The following is a 12244-nucleotide window of genomic DNA, read 5'->3' on the forward strand; positions in this document are numbered from 1 at the left end:
GTTGTATTTAAGTGACTTAGATGCATTGATATTACAAATAACAATGGCTTTTAATTTTTTTAAATAATTAAAACGTAAATAAAAGGTATGGTAATTTATAATGGCAATAGCTTAATAGCTTACACTTTTGTAAATAACTTTTGTGAAGATTATGTTCAGTGTATTTTATTGTGACAAAATCCAAGAACAGAAGTGAAATATCTACATCTTTTTGTGACATTTGTAATAAAGCTTGAAACATTGAGAGAACATATTTGAATCAGTTGTTGTTGAATGGCTGCACAGATTGATGCTGTGGTGGCTCTGAATGATGTTGTGGCGGCGACAAGTGATGCTGTGGCGTTCAGTGATGCTGTGGTAGCGCATAATGATGTTGTGGTGCCCCTGAGTGTTGCTGTGGTGGTGCCGAGTGATGCTGTGGTGATGCGATAGATAGTGAGGGCGATGGATAGATAGAGGGGCGAAAGATCGATAGAGGGAGGGCGAAAGATCGATAGAGGGGGGGCGAGAGATAGAGGGAGGGCAAGAGATAGAGGGAGGGCGAGAGAGAGATAGAGGGAGGGTGAGAGATAGAGGGAGGGTGAGAGATAGAGGGAGGGCGAGGGATAGAGGGTGGGCGAGGGATGGAGGAAGAGTGGAAAGGCCAAGACAGTGAAGGGGCAGGAGAGATTGAGACAGAAATAGAGGAAGAGTGGAGAGGCCAAGACAGGGAATGGGCAGGAGAGAGTGAGACAGAAATAGAGGAAGGATGTAGAGGTCAAGACAGTGAAGGGGCAGGAGAGAGTGAGACGGAAACTGAGGAAGAGTGGAGAGGCCAAGACTGTGAAGGGGCAGGAGAGAGTGAGACGGAAACAGAGGAAGAGTGGAGAGGCCAAGACAGTGAAGGGGCAGGAGAGAGTGAGACGGAAACTGAGGAAGAGTGGAGAGGCCAAGACAGGGAAGGGGCAGGAGAGAGTGAGACAGAAACAGAGGAAGAGTGGAGAGGCCAAGACAGGGAAGGGGCAGGAGAGAGTGAGACAGAAACAGAGGAAGAGTGGAGAGGCCAAGACAGTGAAGGGCCAGCAGAGAGTGAGACAGAAATAGAGGAAGAGGGGAGAGGCCAAGACAGTGAAGGGGCAGGAGAGAGTGAGACAGAAATAGAGGAAGAGGGGAGAGGCCAAGACAGTGAAGGGGCAGGAGAGAGTGAGACGGAAACAGAGGAAGATTGTAGAGGCCAAGACAGGGAAGGGGCAGGAGAGAGTGAGACGGAAACTGAGGAAGAGTGGAGAGGACAAGACAGTGAAGGGCCAAACAGAGAGTGAGACAGAAATAGAGGAAGAGGGGAGAGGCCAAGACAGTGAAGGGGCAGGAGAGAATGATACAGAAATAGAGGAAGAGTGGAGAGGCCAAGACAGTGAAGGGGCAGGAGAGAGTGAGACAGAAATAGAGGAAGAGTGGGGAGGCCAAGACAGTGAAGGGGCAGGAGAGAGTGAGACAGAAATAGAGGAAGAGTAGAGAGGCCAAGACAGTGAAGGGGCAGGAGAGAGTGAGACAGAAATAGAGGAAGAGTGGGGAGGCCAAGACAGTGAAGGGGCAGGAGAGAGTGAGACAGAAATAGAGGAAGAGAGGAGAGGCCAAGACAGTGAAGGGGCAGGAGAGAGTGAGACAGAAATAGAGGAAGAGTGGGGAGGCCAAGACAGTGAAGGGGCAGGAGAGAGTGAGACAGAAACGAAAGGCACATGGCGAATTGCAAACAAATGTGAACATTAACCATGCAAAAATACAACAAAGCAAGGCGAAGTTGTGGTGTGTATGGACCTAGCACTGTCTAGGCTCGGCCTAAAAAGAAGAAAGATCAGATTGTTTTATTAAAAAGCAATCAAAACCATGGTGGTCTCCTGACCCCAGCAGACCACCATCCCTGTGGTGACTACAATCTCTAATGGGAAGTAGTTATGAGAAACAAGGGTACCCCTTTAGTCAAAACCTGGGGTCAAAGTATTGTTAAGAGGAACAATGGTTATGGGTGGCCTAATAAGGTCCTAGTTAGAAAAATTATTTCTGAATGGCCTAGGAAGGTCCTGGTAAGAAAAATTATTTCTGGTAGATAAGTTAAACGTGGGAGACAGTTTTGTAAGGTAACAAACAAAGGACTTTATTAATGTTTTCACAATTCTGTTTTCTCGGTTTTTCAGGTGCTCACACATGTGACAAGGTGCTTATAGTGACTGAGTGAAATATTAAAAAACTATATACAAAGTGTCACAAGCAAGGGTATTCCCCCAAAAAATATATACAATAGGAAAGGGGAGTTTTCCTTGCAAGGGTCGACGGCGTTTCGATCTAACATGACTTTAGATCATCATCAGGACGTGAGCTTTCCTGAAAGAATTAAATTGAAGTTTTACTACTACAGCCTTACAAAAAACATAATTTCTAAGAACGAAGTGAACGGTGCTCCCGCAAACCGTGAATGCAGCGCGCTATTATTTTCATTAAAAGAAAAGCTTTTTTTGGGGGGGGGGCGTGGCTAGCAGCCGATGATGGCGGCAGCAACCTAGAGAGGCTCCCGTAGCAAGGCGGCTTCCCGCATCAATCCGCATGCCTATCCGCTCACTGCTCAGTCCGAAGAGGGTGTCCTGGGTGCGGTGACCGAACGGCGCCGGCACAGAAAATTTGGGAGCGCTTGGACCCCGGTATCGGGGCGAAACCTCATCTACGTCCCTCGTGGAAGACGGGCCTGGTGACACGAGGCGAGCATCGGGGTCGAGTGAATCCTGAGGCCGGGCGGAAGTTCATCCTCCCCGGCGCAACCATCCGGAAGTGGCCGACGACGCCATCGCCCTACACTCTTGGCTGGCGATCCTCCCCGCCGCCTGCTCTATCCCTCACGCTGTGTACCCAGTGACGCTAGGCAGCTGTGCCCCTTGACTGCGCTCGACACAAGCCGGAGGACCTGTGCAGCACCAGTCGCCGTTTTGCTTGACCCAGCCGAGGCCGCCACAGCTCCGCGGTGGCCGGCGGCACTCGAACAGCGCCAGCGACCTCTGGCCCGCACCCGTTCTGGGCCCCCCTGCATTCCCTTCCCCCCCGCGGACAGCTACGGACCTCCGGCCCGCTTCATTATAGACCTTGTCTCACTGGACAGTAATGGCGGGGAAGGGACAGCGGCAGACCGCTGCTCAGGCGAAGCTTGGAAAATATGCCTACGATAACCAGTCATCCACCCAGCCTGAACAGCGCAAATCACTGGGGAAGGGCGCTGACAACGACGGCGCTAAAAAGGCCACGCTGGACGACGTGCTACGAGCGCTGGAGCAGGTACAGGCCACGGTGGGCTCGACCGCGGCGGAGGTTACCCTTATCAGAGCCGACCTCCAGAAAATGAGCGAAAGAGTGAAGCAGGTGGAGGTGGTGACTAAATCTTTAATAGAAGACGTCTCCGACCTACAAGTGGCAATGGAGAGGCTGCAGGCGGACAATAAACTCCTGAAAAGTACGTTGGATGACCAGGAGGGGCGTTCCAGACGCAACAACGTCCGTATCTTGGGGGTTCCGGAGTCTGAAACGAAGGGGGCCATGGACCTATACGTTGAAGACCTTATAAAGACCAAACTGGCCCCGAAGGGACTGTCCAACTTCTTTACAGTGGAGCGGGCCCACCGGGTCCCGGGAGGGACGCCTACCCCGGGGGCCGCCACGCGGCCTATCTTGGCGAGACTCTTCAACTTTAGAGACCGCGATGCAGTCCTCCAAGCAGCCAGGGTGGCACCGCCCATCCAAATCCAGAATTCACGGATTTCGTTCTTTCCTGACTACACGGCGGAGGTCACCCGTAAGAGGAGAACATTCCTCGAAGTTAAGAAGTCGCTTCGCGACCAAGAACTGCCGTACTCCATGTTGTTTCCGGCCCGGCTGAGGGTGGTGGCGGACAAGAAGGTCTGGTTTTTCGACTCAGCAGAGAATGCCAGGGAGTGGCTGGATGGCTGGCGCACTGTGGACCGTACCTCCAACCGTCGACGCAACAGGTCGGGAGAAGGGAGCCGGCGGGGCTCACGCTCTCCACCCAGGAACAGCGAGAATGGATCACCGTCACAGGACCACTTGGGAGCTGCGGGAGGCGAATGATGTGATCACGAGGGACTAACGAGTTACTCCTGAACTCTACTCCCATTCAGATTCTTCACTGAGTCGTTTATGGACGCTGGCCCGGACGACCCGAGGGCTGCAAAGGGACCGCCTGCTTTGGGGGACACTCTCCCCCGACGTGCAAGTACTCTGTTTCTGACATGGGATAAGCGCTCTGCTAAGTTGGGGTGGCGGGCAGTTTTGAGTCCGTTTGGCAGGGAGGCAGGGTGGGGGGTGTTGGGGGGGGGATTTGTTTGGTTTTACGGGAAATTCATGATATCGATCACAAAATGTAGAATGTACTGTGTTGTTTACTGGAACGATGCTGGGAGGGTGGGCCCTGTACTGATGGTTTTTGTCTCTAAGTTTCGATGGTGGTGGATGCACAGCCTAACGTGATGCAGGCGGGAGAGACGCGACTGGGTGGCTCCTCCCTCAGGCTTCTGGCCTGGAATGTGCGCGGTCTGGGTGATAGAGTGAAGCGTGGCCTTGTTCTGTCCGAGGTCAAGCGTCATAAACCTGACCTCATACTCCTTCAAGAGACCCATCTAATGGGTACTGCCACCAAGGCCCTGGACAGGCGAGGGTATACAATGTTGGCCCACTCAGAATTCTCCACTGGGTCCCGGGGCATGGGTATCCTGCTCAGAAAATCCTCTACTTTTATCACCCTTAGCACAAAAACTGATTCGCAGGGCTGTTTTGCGGCGGTGATTGGTCAGTGGGAAGGGCGCCCCCTGACAGTAGTATCAGTGTACATCCCGCCGTCCTTGCACTCAGTGATGCTGCCTGCCCTGGGCGATTTCTTGCTGTCCCTCCCTGAGGGAGACACCCTGCTAGGCAGGGACTTTAATGCCCCTGCTGACCCACAACTAGACAGGTTCCCAGCAACCGCCCTCCCCGGGGGTCCCTCCAGATTTCGGAGATTCCTTGAGGCACTGGGGCTGATAGACGTATGGCGACACGTCCACCCAACGCTGCGACAGTACACCTTCCACTCCACCGTCCATAATAGTCTGTCCCGCATTGACCACTTTCTGGCGTTGGGGGATGGGTTACAGCGCGTCGAAGAGGTGCTCATACACCCTAGGGGCATCTCAGATCACTCCCCACTAACTCTCACCATTACTTCACAAACACGCTCACGCCACCGCGTCTTTCCGATGCACGCCTCATATCTTAAGGTACCTAAGGTCAGGAAGGCACTGCAGACTGCCACGACACACTACTTCATGGAGAATGAGCCCACCACAGCCTCGGCTGAGGTGCTCTGGGAGGCCTATAAGACCGTCCTGAGGGGGCAAGCCATAAGCTCCATAACATCGTATAGACGAGAACAGGCGGCTGAACACTCGGCGCTCGAGCTACGACTGCGCGAAACAACCGCTGCCCATGAAACAGACCCCACTGACGACACATTGCATGCGCTCATGCTGTCCCAGCGCCTATATGCAGACCACGCTCGGCACGTTACACAAGGTCACATCACTGACACACAAAACCGAGTATATGATATGGGGGACAAGGCAGGGAAAATGTTGGCTTGGCTCGACAAGAGAGGGGGAAGCGCCAAGGGGATCCAACAGGTTAAGGACGAGAAGGGGAACATTCAAACGGACCCAGCTCGGATAGTGGAGGCATTGGCTGCCCACTTTGAGAAAGTTTACACCCCGGAGCGGGACGTCACTGCGATTGCGGCCCAAAGCGCGCTGTATGATCTTGCCATCCCGGCACTGTTGCCGGAGGCGGCAGCTGAGCTTGAGGCGCCCTTCACTACTGACAAACTGCGGATCGCCATTGGGGCCCTACATACGGGCAAAGCGCTTGGACCGAACGGCATCCCAATTGAGTGGTTCCAAGACCGCACTGCTGTTCTTAGCCCATACTTGCTCCGAATGTATGAGGAGTGCCGTGCTACGGGGGTACTCCCGTTAGACCAACGAACGGCCACGATTGTGGCTATTCCTAAGCCTGATAAGCCCCCGGAGGAATGCTCCTCATACCGCCCTATATCCTTACTTAACGCAGAAAGCAAAATTCTGGCGAAACTGCTGGCAAATCGTCTCATGCCCCACCTTTCTGACCTTATTCACCCGGACCAGTCGGGGTTCATGCCCCACAGGAACACCTCACTCAATCTACGACGGGTGCATGGGGTGTTGGCCAAAACGGATGAGATCGGCGAACCCGCGGCCATCTTGGCCCTCGATGCAAAGATGGTCTTTGACATGGTAGAGTGGGCGTATCTCTTTGAGGTTCTCCAGTACATGGGTTTTGGCCCTGTCTTCATCTCATGGGTCAAACTGCTATACACCATGCGGATGTATGACGTTAGAACGCATACATTTACAACACGTACCTTTACAACGCGTTCGTAACAACGAAAGTTGTTACCACGCATTGCGCTGGGGGGGCGCAAAATCGAACAATTTAATTTACTATTCCAACACCAGTCCCCGTGGATAGTAGGGAAGGTGTTGGGATAGTAAATTAAATCATTTACTATCCTTGAGCGCCCCCCAGTGCAATGCGGGGTAACAACTTTCGTTGTTACGACCGCGTTGTAAAGGTATTCCGTTGTAATGCTTGTGTTCTAAACGCTGCATACCCACCATGCCGGTAGCACATGTGGTGGCGAATGGCCACATTTCACGCTCCTTCCCGCTCAAGCGCGGCACCCGACAGGGTTGCCCTCTTTCCCCCTGCTATTTGCGCTGTCGCTAGAGCCTTTGGCGATCCGCATTAGGACCACCCCCTTGCTTAAAGGGATTCAATGGAGGGAGGGCTGGGAGGACCGCATTTCGCTCTACGCGGATGATATGCTGGTCTACCTGACGGATCCTGAACACGGCATTCCGGCTCTCTTGCACATTTGCAATGCCCACGGAGAGGTGTCTGGCTACACCATCAATTGGACTAAATCCGAATTGTATGCCCTGACGGGCAGCCAACCTATGGTTGGTTCCACCTGCCCCCTGCGACTGGCCGGCTCGTCATTTAAGTATCTTGGTATTCACGTCACGGGTGACCCGGCGGAATACGAAAGATTGAATCTAGCGCCACCGCTGGACCGCCTCAGGCGAGATGCGAGCTTCTGGGCAGGATTACCGCTAACGATGCTGGGGAAAGCAGCCCTTTTCAAGATGAAATCCCTGCCCCGCTTTCTATATATTCTGGACAATACCCCTTTTGCTGTGCCCCCTAGGTACTTCAAGAGGGTGGCGGCGGTGGTCTCTGGTCTGCTATGGAGCAACCGCCCGGCACGGATAGCTCACGCCAAGCTCTGTAAGGGCTGGTACGAGGGTGGCATCGCACTTCCTAACCTCCAACTTTACTATTGGGCGGCCCAGCTTAGGCCGATCAATCAATGGTTGCACGCATCGCAATCGGACCCTGCCTTCCAGGCGGATCGGGCCCAGCTGGGGGCTGGTACCCTGCTGGCCCCGCTTTACGATAAACGTAAACTCAGGTCGCTGAAGGGGCCCACTAAGATCACGGTGGCCACCTGGCATGCAGCCACCGCTGCGCTGGGATGGAAAGATACTATCACCAAGCTCACCCCACTCTGGGACTCACGTGCTCTGGGCAACCTTCGGACCAGCAAGGGGTTCTCCCGCTGGGACGATATTGGCATTTCAACAGTGGGGGACATGTGGGACCGTGGGGCTGTCATCACGTTTGACCGCCTGAGGGAACTCTACGAGATGGGGCCACATGAAACCTACCGATATGTCCAAGTCCGTCATGCTCTGCTGGCGGTTATTCCGGTGGGGTCCACCCTCCCCGAGTCGTCCCCGCTAGAAGATCGCCTCTTGACCGACTATATGGTGGAAAAGGCCACCTCCCTCACCTACCGGAAACTCCTCAATAATTCCCCAGACCCGCTAGTGCCTCTTAAGGGAAAATGGGAGCAGGACGTGGGGGAGATGGATGAACATGAATGGAATGAGGCACTGGCATCCCCTAAAGAAGCGGGCATATCCTCTAGAATGAGACTCATCCAACTCAAAGTTCTGCACAGAACATATTACACCAGAACATTGCTTCACCACATACAGCGAGCCCCTGACCCCTTCTGCTTGCGGGGCTGCGGGGAGGAGGGACACTACTTCACACACTCTGGGGGATGCTCCCTTATACAAACCTATTGGCGTCATGCGCACCATATCACAAGTGCTGGAGGTCTCCGTGCTCCCAGAGCCTCGTCGCTGCCTTCTTAATGTGTGGGAGCCAACTGACTTGTCCCGGCATGGCCGCCTCTGGGTAACGCTTGGAATGATGATGGCCAAGAGGGATATCGCGCAGCGCTGGGGGGTGGCGGATCTACCGAAGGCCTCGCAATGGTGTGTTAATATGGACAGGGCCATGGTCACAGAACGGGCAGTGTATTTGACCAGGGGGTGCCCGGCCAAGTGGAACAAAGTTTGGTCCCCGTGGAACGTTTACCGAGGTGAGATTTGTGAGCCACTTCCTGAAGGGGACACACTAGAGTCAGACGAGGAAGAATGAATGTGCGGAAAGGGTTAGTGGTGGGGGGGGGCAACACCGGGTGGGGGCGGAATAACGGAAAGGGACGGCTAATACGGTACCTACCAAGGTGTGCTAAGTGCTGTTGGCTTGGACTCAGAAGTACGCTTCCACCTAACTGGCATTAGGTTTCCTGTATCGATGGCAATGTGATTTCCCGAAGTTTTGACTGTTCTTTTTTAGGTACAAAACAGAAAACGAAAACCTCTTAATTCGGCATGGACCATTCGCAATTTTTCTTCACAAATTCCTTTTGAAGCACCATCCTCATGTCCTCACGACCGCAAGTGCAATTGTACTGTAATAACGAATATTTATTTGCTTAACGCTTCCTTAGCGGCCGGCCCGGTTGGGTTGTAGGCGACGAGCTGTGTACTAACTGTGAAGGCTCAATAAAGGTTTTCAAAAAAAAAAAAAGAAAAAAAAAAAAGAAAAGCTTTTGGTAAGGGAGTTCATTTATGCGCTTTTTGGTATTAAGCGTATTTGCTTACTTTGCACGATATGATGGATGTATTATCTGACTCGGCGGTCAAGTTGTTGGTACTGTGAAGTCTATGGTCCAACTTTCTAAAGCAGGAGGATCAGGAAAAATTCAATAAACCATATATTCATATATTCAATCAATGGGATTGAAGTGGGATGCATTTATAGTTTAGGAGACTTACTTAATTTTATGTTGCCAAGAAATATTAATTATTCATACTTCTAGGGTAGTTCTAGTTCAAAAAGTTCTTCACAGTCTGAAAGTGAGAGAAATTCAAGGTTATTGGGCTTGTGTTAGGATTTTTTTTAAAAACGGGGTTTTTTTGTTAAAGAAACTGAAAGAAAAACGTTACCAATATTGGTCCAATTACTCGTTATTGCAGAGGTAGAAATATTCAATGGGAGCGGGTTTATTTATCTGAAAATGATTAAGGAAGTAAGGATTACAATTACGATCTTAGTCGGTACATGCTAATGCTATCTCGGTTTAAAAAGGAGGTTTTACAATACCCGGTATCATTTGGTGTCCCACGTTCCGGCGGGAACTAAAGGATACAAAAACGGGAGGCATTTAGCTGTAAATTAATATAATCCCGTCGTATGCCAAACATAGTGTGTAGGCAAAGGGCAAAGACCGGAGAGGCGCATTCACTTACTTGATCGCCGCGGTCCGTGGCTCGACTACCTCTGCTTTCACTGCTACGGCGTATGGGAGCGCTGCAGCAGTTACTTCCTGGTTGGGTTTTAACGCGTGCGCTGACTCGTTGTTGCTTACGTAACCCTAATTGGATTAGCCGATGCGCATGCCTGGTAGTACAGTGTCTTTTACGCGCCTGCTCAGTGGGGAGATAATCGCAGAGCATACATGGGTGTTTGCAGTTGCCCATAACATAAACGCTATACATTTCAAACTATATCACGATCTTTGTGTTATATTATATTGAATTTTTCCTGATCCGCCTGCTTTAGAAAGTTGGACCATAGACTTCACAGTACCAACAACTTGACCGCCGAGTCAGATAATACATCCATCATATCGTGCAAAGTAAGAAAATACGCTTAATACCAAAAAGCGCATAAATGAACTCCCTTACCAAAAGCTTTTCTTTTAATGAAAATAATAGCGCGCTGCATTCACGGTTTGCGGGAGCACCGTTCACTTCGTTCTTAGAAATTATGTTTTTTGTAAGGCTGTAGTAGTAAAACTTCAATTTAATTCTTTCAGGAAAGCTCACGTCCTGATGATGATCTAAAGTCATGTTAGATCGAAACGCCGTCGACCCTTGCAAGGAAAACTCCCCTTTCCTATTGTATATATTTTTTGGGGGAATACCCTTGCTTGTGACACTTTGTATATAGTTTTTTAATATTTCACTCAGTCACTATAAGCACCTTGTCACATGTGTGAGCACCTGAAAAACCGAGAAAACAGAACTGTGAAAACATTAATAAAGTCCTTTGTTTGTTACCTTACAAAACTGTCTCCCACGTTTAACTTATCTACCAGAAATAATTTTTCTTACCAGGACCTTCCTAGGCCATTCAGAAATAATTTTTCTAACTAGGACCTTATTAGGCCACCCATAACCATTGTTCCTCTTAACAATACAATCTCTAATGGGTCACAAATTGGCCGGCCTTACTTCCTCTGCACCCCCCTGGAGATGCCTCACATCCTCTCCACCCCAACGTGACAGGCCTAACCTCTTCTGCACCCCTCAAGCACAGGACAGGCCTCAGCAACTCTGCCCCCTCTGGGCAGGCCTCACCTCTTCTTCATCGTTAAGGACAACCTGCCTCCTCTGCACCACCTGAACAAGTCTAACCTCCTCTCTACACTGATGGACAGAACTTACTTACTCTGTACCTTTCTTAGACAGGGCTCACCTTCTGTTCACCCCTATCAGGACAGGCACCCCGCCTGGGCAGTCCTCACACCCTCTGCACCCCACAAGCACAGGACAGGCCTCACCTCCTTTGCACCCCCAGCACATGACAAGCCTCACCTCCTCTGCACCACTTGGACAAGCCTCACTTCCTCTGCACTCCGAAGCACAGTACAGGTCTCACCTCCTCTGCACCCTTCTGGACATGTTTCACCTCATCTGCACCCCCCTGGACAGGCCACACCTTTTCTGCAACCCTGGACAGGCCTCACCTCCTCTGCACCTCTGGACAGGCCTCACCTCCTCTGCACCTCTGGACAGGCCTCTCCTCCTCTGCACCCCTGGACAGGCCTCTCCTCTTCTGCACCCCTGGGAAGGCCTCACCTCCTCTGCACCTCTGGACAGGCCTCACCTCCTCTGCACCCCTGCACAGGCCTCTCCTCTTCTGCACCCTGGACAGGCCTCTCCTCCTCTGCAACCCTGGACAGGCCTCTCCTCTTCTGCACCCTGCACAGGCCTCTCCTCCTCTGCACCCCTGGACAGGCCTCTCCTCTTCTGCACCCTGCACAGGCCTCTCCTCTTCTGCACCCTGGACAGGCCTCTCCTCCTCTGCACCCCTGCACAGGCCTCTCCTCCTCTGCACCCCTGGACAGGCCTCTCCTCTTCTGCACCCCTGCACAGGCCTCTCCTCCTCTGCACCCCTGGACAGGCCTCGCCTCCTCTGCACCCCTGGACAGGCCTCTCCTCTTCTGCACCCCTGCACAGGCCTCTCCTCCTCTGCACCCCTGGACAGGCCTCTCCTCCTCTGCACCCCTGGACAGGCCTCGCCTCCTCTGACCCAACCCGCCTAAACCCCCGGAGAGGCCTCACCTTCTCTCACCCCCCACCCCACAGCAAAACAGTGGACAGACCTAAACTCCTCTGAAACCCCCAGCACATGACAGGCCTTGCTTCCTCTGCACCACCTGGACAGTCCTCACCTCTGCACCCCCAGCACAAGACAGGCCTGACTTAATCTAAACCACCCCTGGACAGTCCTCACCTTCTCTGCACCACCCCTGTACAGGGCTCACCTCCTCTGCACCCCCTGGACAGGACAGGCCTCACCTCCTCTGCATCCCTTGGACAGGCCTCACTTCCTCGGCATCCCTTGGACAGGCCTCACCTCCTCCGCATCCCTTGGACAGGCCTCACCTCTGCAACCCTGGACAGGCCTCACCTCCTCTGCACCTCTGGACAGG

This window comes from Lissotriton vulgaris, chromosome 1_1 (genome assembly GCF_964263255.1).
Source record: "Lissotriton vulgaris chromosome 1_1, aLisVul1.2, whole genome shotgun sequence".
NCBI classification, from domain to species: Eukaryota; Metazoa; Chordata; class Amphibia; order Caudata; family Salamandridae; genus Lissotriton; species Lissotriton vulgaris.